General features: G+C 43.1%; 1 non-coding gene across 1 annotated transcript; it reads left to right on the forward strand.

Annotated features, from left to right (window-relative positions):
• Positions 1-1519: 1519 nt before the first annotated feature.
• On the forward strand, positions 1520-1628 carry LOC136524976 (small nucleolar RNA R71). The gene has a single exon (XR_010776318.1). It is a non-coding gene; the product is annotated as a small nucleolar RNA R71 (small nucleolar RNA).
• The last annotated feature ends 8372 nt before the right edge of the window (positions 1629-10000 follow it).

Consider the following 10000-nt stretch of genomic DNA (forward strand, 5'->3'; position numbering starts at 1 on the left):
AATACTAAATTGATGTGGAAAAGTAAATATGCTAAAGTGAAAATAACTCAGGCAATGCAGAAAAGTAGATATGGATAACTACCAATGTTACCTCCCGGCGAGGGTTCAGATTTTAAGTCCTCCGGACAGGACTATCTCTAGTCTTGTTTATTCCTTGGGTGCATCTGTCGGTCTCAGAGATGGAGACCTTGATGGTTGCACCTATTGTGATGGTGACTCCGATGATGTCACTTTTTCCTTCCACACCTGCTTGGTCTGTGGACTTGACTTTGGCGTAGGTTCATCTTTCACAACTTCTTTAGGTTCTTTATCTTCTTCCCATTCATTCCTTGGGGGTTGATTCCTTTGGCGTTGGGACGATCGACGTCTCCTCCTAGAGTGGGACTTCTTGGGCTGCTCATAAGTGGTATAACTATTAAAATAGTAGTGTACCTTTTCTTCAGGGAATTAGAAGTGGACTTGTCTAGATCCAATGTAGATAATCGTGCTTGTGGTCTTGAGGAATGGCCTTCCAAGGATGATGGGTGTGTCATCTTATTCTTCTCCCATATCTAGAAACATGAAGCTGGTACGGGCATATTGATCATGTATTTTTACTATGGCATCTCTGGCTATTCTCTCCGAAAATCGAATTGATTGATCCGCCATCTGCAATTGCATATATGTAGGGAACAAAGGTTCATCACCAAATAAGTATTCATATGTTACCTTGGACATTATATTGACACCCAATCCAATGTCGCAGAAGGTCTTGTGGAATATTCTTTGTCCAATGGTACACTCGATTGTGGGTATGCCTAGATCATCCTTCTTGGCAAGATATGGTGAAGCGTGGAAATGGTCGTACTCTGATTGGAGTGTGTTGATCATGTTGACTGACTCTTCTGGTGACTGCTTGGCTTTGTTCTTCCTTCTTCTCCTATTGTTTTCCTTCTTGCTCACTGTTGTCTCTTCAGGTAGGTACGGTGTCTGTGGATGTCCAAGAGATTGCAAGATACAGTTCTTGAAGGAAAACTTCTTCTTTTATCCTTGATTGTGAAGCAGATCTTGGCACTGTCTGTGTAGATGATGGCTTTTGCGGTGCTCAAGAAAGGTCGGCCCAAGATAATGGGTGCCTTTACATCTCCACCTATTTCCAAAACCACAAAGTCTATGGGAACATCCACAGATGTCGTACCCTGAATGCCCAGTGTTTTCACATTCTTCACATGTCATGTGGGAATCATGAATGTGCATGACTTCTTGTTTCTCATTAGCTTGATCTTCAAGCTTCTTCATGAGCAGGTCTATCTTGGCAGACAGCATGTCTACCTCCTTGAGTTGATGCATTCCTCCACCTCTCTTGTGGGTCTGAAGACGTTCTTCATTCCAACCTTAGTTGGAGGCCATCTTCTCTATGAGAGCTGTTGCACCTGGGACTATGAGTGACAAGGAAGCACCTCCAGTAGTAGCATCCATGTTCTCATGGGTACTATTGGTCAAGCCATGGTAGAAAGTCTGCATGAGTAACCAATTCTCCACCCCATGATGAGGACATTCTGATATATAATCTTGAAAGCGTTCCCCTGCCTTAGGGATAGATTCATCATGTTGCTACTGAAAGCTTAAAATTCTTCCACGCAGAGCATTAGTCTTGCCTGTGGGAAAGAACTTGGCTAGGAAGGCAATGGAGCAGTTATCCCATGTAGTGTTTCTATCTTTGTTAGCATAGAACCATTGCTTCGCCTTCCCCAAGAGTGAGAATGGGAAGAGGCGAAGTAGTATGGCGTCTCTGATCACTCCCTTGATGGTGAAAGTGTTGTAGATCTCCAGGAAGTATTGGAGATGAGCACTCGCATCTTCATGTGACTTTCCACAAAACTGGTTGGCTTGCACCATGTTGATGAGAGCTGGCTTAAGCTCAAATCCATTGTCCCCCACATTGATTGTTGGTCCAATATGGATGTTGGCCGTAGTTGGAGCAAAGAACTCACAGAGAGTCTTGTCAGCCATGGCTTCAAAAACTGGTGTTAAGCTCCGCCTAGTCTGGTTGTCTTCCGATTCTAAAGCTGAGACTTTCTTGAGTTCATCTCTAGTTCTCCTGACTAATGCTTCTAGATCTTCAACGTAGTTTGTCGGAAGGTCAAAACCAGTCATACCTTACCCTTCATAAGATATAAAAGTAGATAGAACAAGGGTAAGCCTATTTGAGCAGAGGCCAATGGTTATTTCGATCACATCAATAAGTATAAGTTTATTAATATTTCCTTACTGCCTAGCTACCTTCCCCGGTAATGGCGCCAAAAATGCTTGTTGGTATTTATTAACTTGTCACTTGTTCAAGTAGTCACCTAATGATTGTTGATATTTCTTAGCATCACTTTTACTAAGTTGTCATCCCTAGTGATGGTGCTAGAAATGCTTATTTGTACTACCTAGTGCCACCTCTAGAATGACACTAAGAAGTATTTTAGTATTTCATGTGACTAGATAGAATATATATAATTGAAAGGAATCTGCAAGCGCACAGATAATATACCATTGTAGCACTTCACCGGGAGTATTCCAGGTATCGCTATTTATATTTTTACCACAGGGAAGGACGGACAGTGAAAATATATTGATAACTTATACACATGATGGAGAAATAAACCATAACCAAACTTCTACTCACAACAGGGGTAAATCAAGAGATAAATGTATATGAATGGTAAGTGTTGACGAAATATGGTCGGCAGTCCACCGAGGGGGGTGCCCGTGGTGGTAGATTGTCGGTAGACGGTGCATGTAATCAGGAACCAGATGGTGACACAAGGCGCAGAGACAGCGATTTAGACAGGTTCGGGCCGTCTGATCGACGTAATACCCTACGTCCTGTGTCTTTGGTGTATTGTATTGAGATGTATACATATTAACCTATCCTCTAGGGGACCCTTGTCTCTCCTTATATACTCCGAAGAGACAAGGTTACAAGTAAAGTATCCAATTTGGTACTATTACAATATCTAGTACAACTTATAATCTTGATGTGTACGCCTTGATCTCACGGGCCGGGCCACCTCGGATGGTGCGGCCCATGTACCATCTTGTGGTACCCGGGGGTATATCCCCCACAGCTAGTCCCCGAGCGCCATGTATTCTGATGCGACACGCCATTTTAACCTTCTCCGAATAGTGAGGCTTGAGTTCTTGACATCTCCGACCACCGTTGTCGCCGGAGAAGTAGGTTGTCCAAAGAATGTATGGTGCTCTTAAAAAGAAAGAAAAATATTTCCATCCCGGGAAGTGTGCCCACTTGTATTTCTGAAAAGAAATGTAAGTGCGTCTTGAAGCGTAGCATCTTTGATCATCAGAGGCGTAGTGGTCAAAAAACAAGCACATTCACCGCAAGGTGAAGTGTGCCCACTTAGTCCCCGAGTCTGGTAGTAGGTGACGTAGGCACGTGGTGCTAGGGTCTAAAAAGAATTCCCAGTTAAGTTGAGAATCCAATCGTCGTACAGGCGATACGAGATGCACCGGCAGGTGCATCGTACCGATGTAGTCCCCGAACTTGCTGGAAGGCGAGGTATGAGCCTTGTAGCAAGGTCTAAACGAGAAAGAATATCCCAACTGTATGCGAGTCGCCAGTCGCATGTAGTTGAGACGCAAAGTTCCCGAGCTGTGGTCGGAGAGTGGTTGAGGCAGTCCCCGAGCACAGGTCGAGGAGCGAGCGACGAAGTCCCCGAGCTATGGTCGGAGAGTGATCGAGGCAGTCCTCGAGCATAGGTCGAGGGGCGAGCGACGAAGTCCCCGAGCCGTGGTCGGAGAGTGATCGAGGCAGTCCCCGAGCGTAGGTCAAGAAGCGAGAGACGAAGTCCCCGAGCATAGCTCGAAATTTCTGCAATATAAATATGTAGAATGGTAGTACATGATGTACAAAATAATAAATTATGGAGAAAAATCAGCGGTGAAGAAACAACGCTCAGCAGTCATTTGCAAATGAGCATGATGTGATAAAGCAGTTGGTGCTTTGTAAACATCAGTGTTAATGTGAAGTTTGTGTTTATACTTAATATAAACCGCCCGACCAGTTAGTATGTAGCTGAGTCTCTAGCCCTAGCTAGCTCGTGAACCATAACACGGGGCGCGGAGCCCGTGCACGTGTAGGAAGAACAAAGCGTCGCTAAGGAGCCGCTGTCGACCACCCATAACGCAGAGGGTAGACGCTCATGCACGTGTAGGGAGGAGCCGGAGACAGGGCCGTCTCTGTAGGCATCGAGCGTCAACATGACTGGTCAAGGATTTGCATTAAGTATAGCTGTATGTTATATTTAAGATGGTATACATGGACAAACGTTATTTGAAGAATAATCATGACCAGGACATTGTGGAGAAACATCGTAATGAAAATTATATTAAATATAAATATTAGAAGTGTACTTATCTTTGATAAAAATCTAATCGGTGGCGATGAAGTCATCCGGTCCTCGAGCTTTTCGACCTGTCGTCATGATGGTGGTCGCGGTTGTCATAGCGCCGTTCTTCATGGCGATCATCATTGCGACGTGGTCTGGTGGTCTGGTGGTCGGAGCTCGGCGGAGCCGCTCGGGACGTGGTCTGGTGGTTGGAGCTCGGCGGAGCCGCTCGGGACGTGGTCGACGTGGTTGGAGCTCGGCGGGGCCGCTCGGGACGTGGTTGACGTAGTCGCGGTCGATGTGGTCGGAACTCGGCGTGGCTCGCTCAGCGGCTCGCTCCGCGGCTCGGCGTGGCTCGCTTGATGGCTCGGACAGCTCCATGTATTCGGACTTTGACGTATTTCATTGTACGTGTTGCATTGTATGGATGCGTCCGATTGGTTGGAGTTCCAGGTTAATGATGGCTGCTCGGCTCCTGCCAAAATAATCACGCATATGTGGGAGATATCTGGACACATACTATCTCATGGGATATAAATTAGAAAATAAATACAAGTATTGACTTAGCTTTGGACATCGCCCGTCAGCTGTTTGTACATGTATATGCACACACGCATGCAGGCTAATTTATCAGCACGTGCATGCTTTGTAGATCGTCCGGTCCTCGTTTGCTTGCATGCATGCAGATTTGCTTCCATGAAGATTTCTGCTGCACGTTGTGTCCGATTCGAATTGGAGTAGGACTCCCATGCGGATGCGGCCTGGAATACGAACGCCACATAGTAGCGTCGCCGAGGCCTCGGCGGGTCGGCGAAGTCGGAGAAGACGCCGATGGCGAGGTTGTGTGCATGCGGCTGTAGGCCATGCGTCCTTTGATGGTTGCATGTATCATCTGATAGCACAGCGCTGCTTTGCATGCAGTCTTGTTGAAATCCATAGGCTTGCACGTGGTGCTGTTGGTCGCTGCACGGATGTAGTGCCGTGTCGTGCTGGGATCACGTCGTGGTGGTGCAGTTGGATGCGCCGACGCTCGTAGATGATTGAAGAAGGACGCCGCGATCCGCCAAGTTCCGATGTCCGTTTACGTGAAGAAAATTCTCGTGCAAAAACCAAAGGTGAAGGTTGATTTCGCCGAGAACATTATGTCAAGGTTGAGATCCATCCAGTTCGCTATGGGATCAGCACGCACAGACCCCTAAAGGGGACCCCTACCTGGCGCGCCACTATCGACGAAATATGGTCGGCAGTCCACCGAGGGGGGTGCCCGTGGTGGTAGATTGTCGGTAGACGGTGCGTGTAATCAGGAACCAGATGGTGACACAAGGCGCAGAGACAGCGATTTAGACAGGTTCAGGCCGTCTGGTCGACGTAATACCCTACATTCTATGTCTTTGGTGTATTGTATTGAGATGTATACAATTAACCTATCCTCTAGGAGACCCTTGTCTCTCCTTATATACTCCGAAGAGACAAGGTTACAAGTAAAGTATCCAATTTGGTACTATTACAATATCTAGTACAACTTGTAATCTTGATGTGTACGCCTTGATCTCACGGGTCGGGCCACCTCGGATGGTGCGGCCCATGTACCATCTTGTGGTACCCGGGGGTATATCCCCCATAGTAAGTAATAACTAATCATTGATCACTCAGAGTACTCCTTTCTATGGCATTAGCATGGCTAAGTAGAATATTAGAGGAATAATTCCTAAGTCATTCTTAATTATAAGTCAAAGCATACGTTGATTAGTGCAATTACACTTAGTAATCATGGTTAAGATCAACTTCATATCTACACATAAGGGATATTAGCAAGGAAGATTAAGAACAGAGCTTGTCTTCCTTCGTAACTAGATCCTACTTGTCCTATATTCGGGGAGTGGACTACAAAGGACTCAACGGGAGTGTCACATCCGTGATCTACCATATGACCCAGAATATATGGTGTATCCACAGGTAAACAACTTATAAGCACCACGCTTACACAATGTCGACCACTCACCCCTGGACCAAAGAGTGAGCGTTATACGAACTTATTCATGAACATGACAATAATCTAACTATACTAAGCATATAATCAAAGTAGACAATGAACATGATAACTAGGAACATGATTAATATGAAGAACAATATCATAACAATTGTAGCAAACATATAAAAGTAATGAGAGATACAAAAGAGAGGGGGTACAAATGTTATACCAAGCCACTTTCTTGACACGATTAGGAATCCAGGTGAAGCTTGCCTCCCTCTAGACCTAGCCTAGCTAACTATACCCTAGAATATGGTGGAGCTCGGAGGATGATTAGGGTTTCTGTCTTCTCAACTGACTTGATCAGGATTTGATGACTTAGGGAGTGACAGGGGCTGGTATATATAGGCTAGAGCGTCAATCCTGAGCCCTCGGATCAAACTGACTTGAATGGATGGCGTAGATGCAACCTAGGAGGCGGTGGAGAACCGACATTCGAAGGACGGGCTAACAGGTCGGGCCCATAGGCCGGCCGCCCTGTAGGTGGGGCCGGCCGGCCGCCCTGTAGGTGGGGCCGGCCGACCCCGCCTGGCGGCGTCTCGCCCTCCGCTTCGGTGTGGTCTCCTCTTGAGTCTTCTAGAACCTTCTAGAATTATTTTCACCGTGAATAAGTGCGATTAATTCTGACATCTAGGTCCACCTTGATGGTTTTCTGGATAAACCGTGCAAAAAATACAAATTCACCAAAACTCATTGAATTTGTTAGTTTAAACCCATAAACATTTGTTGGTGATTACTTTCATGCCCTTATACATGTTATATTGATAGTTTATAATGTTTGTTAACTACCGTCAACATCTATTTATTTATTTTATTGGGCAGTGCTTTGAAAAGGTTCACCGAGAAACGCCATTATGGTCAATGGAAAGTGCCTCTGAATGTAGTCCAATACCCAGTAAGTACTATCTAGGTCACCGCATCTTTATTTAGTTCAATTCATTATTACCATGCTTCATTGGTTGATGATGAATCTTTTTCTCGTAAAGTGGTGTCTGCAGTAGGGATCGGGGAACAACTTATGTGGATACTATGTCTACGAGTTCCTCATGGAGTACTCAAGGAGAACAAGTTAAGAGATCCTCGAAGTACGTAAAAATATACATAATTTATTTATTACCATTGTGTTGATATATATAATCATATATATATTCATACTTTTTCTTTCATTCGAATTGAAGATTGAATGGAGGAAGCAGAAGGTTCTACGATATGACCAGATCAAAGCAATTCAAGAGGCATTGTCAAGATTTCTTATGGATGAGGTCAATACCTAGTAGCCATACGAATGAAGATTAGGGTTGAATGAAATCCAAATGACATGAGTACAAGGTTTTTGTGACTTTATTATGTACATATTCCATGCATGTATAACCTCTTGAAATATTTGTATATATGTAGTTTCATATATTTTAGTGTGTTATTTATGTATAATGTTCGAACAGAACCTTATACTTAGACGTATATTAGCAACGTAGAATTCGTGTGCCAAAATCTAATCGAAACCCAAAAAAAATTGAATTGAAAAGAAACCATAAAATGAAAAGGAATGAAATGGAAAAAAAAACTTTAGTACCGGTTGGAAACACCAATCAGGACTAAACGTGCCAGCCCCGGTGCAATGTCTAGGGAGCCATTTAGTCCCGGTTGGTAATAGTAACCGAGACTAAAGGAGGATGATCTTTAGTCCCGGATTCGCAATCCCGGTTGAAAAACTGGGACTAAAAGGGGTTTTCCAACTGGGACTGATGTTCAGTCCTGCACTAGTGTTAGACACCTAAATTAAACTTTAGTCGAACTAAACTCTAATTCTAGGTGGGTTTGGTTTGGACTACTTTGCTCTATCAACACCATCTTGGATTCACCAACTACGTCATGAAGCACCTTCACTCCAGAGTTGCCCTTCCACTACGTCATGAAACAACTTCACTCTAGAGTAGCCCTTACACTATGGAGCAGGTGCACATGTTTAGCTTGTAGCTCTTCTCTAGCTTCCGTGATTGAAGGTTTTTGTGAAAACGGTCATTTATGCCCTTATGATATTATATATGTTTAGTTGTTTTAATATGCTTAGCTTTTATATGAGTGATTCTTATTATTTTAAAAATCATTTGCAACGTTTTGGTACAACAGAAATGATCTCTTGGTCTGTATGCAAGACAAAAATGCCTTGTAAAATATGTCGTCACTTCAAAACTTTACAATCACCACTGTCAAATGGGCAGTTGTAATGCGGCACACCGATCATTATATAGAAAGAAAGATTGAAGAACCATAAGGTTGTTCTCAGTTCATACATTCATCTCCCATGTGGGATGCCTTTCTTCTTGTATTTCACCACTGTCATCAGCAACATTGATGGGCATGTTCTTGTTTCTTTTTTTTTCCAATTGCCCAAAGCATATCTAGAGAAGTAACAAGGTAACTACATATATATAATCTGTATCTACACTTTTATCCTGAGAAGTAAGTGGGACGGAGCTAGAGTAAATTCGAAAGGAGTGCCCTCGGCTTATGGGTGCAAGGATTTTCAATATGTGGGTGTATATATGGTAAAATTTTGGTTCTAACTACCGTTTTTTATTTTTATGAGGGTGTGGCTGCACCCCCTAAAATGAATATGGAACCACCCTTGGAAGTAACAGCCATTAGTTTGAATGCCAAATTGAAGATGCCAAAATGAATATGGAACCGTTCGGCTTGCTGAAACTTGGCTGAAGCTGGCTGAAAAACACTGTTCTGGCTGAATTGTTGTGAGAGAAAAACACTGGTTGAAAAAAAATAAGCTGAATAGTGCGGATTATAAGGTAAGCCGAACGGGGCGTAAAGGTTAACAAATGTACTGAAGCAACAAAGCAATGCAATTTAAAATTCAGAACTGATGGTGTAAAAGTTAACAAATTGACATACTTGTTTAAGTCGTGTTGTATAGGTTGACAAAAATATGGTCAGGTTCTTATTTTCGCAAAAATCAGAACAGAATGTCTGAAACATGGAATCACTGATTTGTCAACTCCATGTTTATTCCAAGTCTTTTTTTTTTTTTTGAACTTAAACTATCAATATCTATACAATACAATATTTTAAATATAGGAATATATTATGAAAGCATGTTGTAACCATACATATCTAGCAATTTCGACATGTGTTGTTAATGTACATAAAATTTAAGATGATGGTCAAAGTTAAATAAAAAGCATAAGATATAACAAATCTAGATGGTCTTCACAAATAGTATTTGGATATGATTTCATGGCATTTTGCAACTCCAAATAAGTCGCAGCTCACCATTTGTACGAGGTTTTATAGTTTTTTTTCTTTATCAAGAAATAAATGCATCTAATGAGGAGCTCACCAGTCAAGATTTGTGTCTAAATCCTTTCTTTTCTCTGTTTTTTCTCCTTTCACCCAGTACACAAACATCTGAGAACTCATCGTTTTGCCCCTGTATGCACATTTCAAATGGGTGTATACGCGCATTTCTCGAGATATTTTCTCCAAAAGAATACGCCAACCCATTCAAGGCATCGCAATTCACATGGCAACACATTACACATCAATTACCAAAACAGAACACCCTACCAAAGCACCCAATGAC

Source organism: Miscanthus floridulus, chromosome 18 (assembly GCF_019320115.1).
Source record: "Miscanthus floridulus cultivar M001 chromosome 18, ASM1932011v1, whole genome shotgun sequence".
In the NCBI taxonomy this organism is placed as follows: domain Eukaryota; kingdom Viridiplantae; phylum Streptophyta; class Magnoliopsida; order Poales; family Poaceae; genus Miscanthus; species Miscanthus floridulus.